At 34.1% G+C, this 1,362-nt stretch overlaps 1 protein-coding gene across 1 annotated transcript in view; it reads left to right on the top strand.

The window, feature by feature from the left end:
* The window catches only part of LOC106519629 (galectin-8), an 8,195-nt gene that overhangs the window by 1,763 nt on the left and 5,070 nt on the right, over positions 1-1,362 (top strand). The window lies entirely within an intron of this gene.

Genomic DNA, 1,362 nt, shown 5'->3' with positions numbered 1-1,362 from the left:
TTATCAAATTTGGAACAAGGGCAGATAAATAATGTTCTTCATGACAGCTTATCTCTTTAAGGGTCACTAGAAAAATTCATGATTTACTGTCTTCAAAATGCATAAACAAAAATTAAAAACTGGAAGACGAGGCTGTAGCTAACTACCTGACGGCAGCCCGATTTGTTGAAATTCGTAGAAATAACGAAGCAGGAGGAAATTACAAGCAAACGCACCGAGCAGCCTCGCAAAATCTGGTCACAGCAGTTTGGGAAGAAAATGGCAGCAGCTGCTGACGAAATGTCAACATCCCTACTGTATCGAACGGAGGAGGGTTAGTGTGCTCGAGTGGTGTGCGTTGCGTGTTTTTGCTGGTTTCCTAAAATTTATTGCATCTTTTACATGTTTTATGAAACTAATATATAGCCCTAATTCTATATTTTTAATATCTGTTTCATTYGATATCTTTTTAAAACGTTTTAACAACCATGCTCATTGTTTGCATTGAAAAGTTTTTTTCCCAGGCCACCTTATAAAAAGTGGGCGTGTTTAGTAGTGGACAAGGGGCGTGGTTTGTAGTGTCCAGGTTGCAGCTGGATATTATTGGAAATAATAATAAATGGTGGAGTTCGGGAATTTATCACAAACCAAATATTTTGCTTTTTAATGTAGGTTTAGCATCATAGCTGCTAAAACTTATGCTGCAATGAGAATCAAATGCAATTAAAAGTACTGATACTAGACCTAAACCCAAATTATTAATGTTTTTTTAGTTACTAGTAATGATTTAATAACACTAAATTTTATGAAGTTTTGAAGGCTTTTTTGTTTTTGTCTGTGTGTATACTTTGGCAAAGAATCAGGTGAGCTAGTGGACAGATTTTAATCAAACTCAAAGCAATCGTTAGATGAACATCTATAATTTATTAAATTTTGAACTCACTTTAAGTTGGCTGCTGTGGCAAATCAAAATTAGTCAACACAAAAATGACGATAATTTTTCCTTTCTCAGCTTGAGATAAACTTTGCTAAAACCTCTGGCATGAAAGGTTGTGGGTTGCTTGGACTTTATTTTTGAATCTGACCATTTTGAGTGAAAAATTTGATCTTTTGCAACTCATACTGATTACATTACATAGGTTTTATCAAACAGAATATCAGCATCTGCAATAATTTTGATTCAAAAGTTACTTCAACATTTAGCAACTTGAATAACAATTGAAACATTTTGTTGCTTTGTGGCAACATTTCTCTTTATGGACATTTAGGAACTTGTGTTTTGTCCCACGTAGTCCTTCACGCTTTGATCATTTTGCATGCCATTGTAAGAAAATTCGTATTCAATAAACTGAAGTCGATATTAAAAACACCGTTGTTAAATAA

This window comes from Austrofundulus limnaeus, unplaced genomic scaffold, assembly GCF_001266775.1.
Source record: "Austrofundulus limnaeus strain Quisiro unplaced genomic scaffold, Austrofundulus_limnaeus-1.0 Scaffold2, whole genome shotgun sequence".
Taxonomy (NCBI): domain Eukaryota; kingdom Metazoa; phylum Chordata; class Actinopteri; order Cyprinodontiformes; family Rivulidae; genus Austrofundulus; species Austrofundulus limnaeus.
Note: the sequence above shows the minus strand (reverse complement) of the source record. Positions and strands in the feature narration are given on the sequence as shown.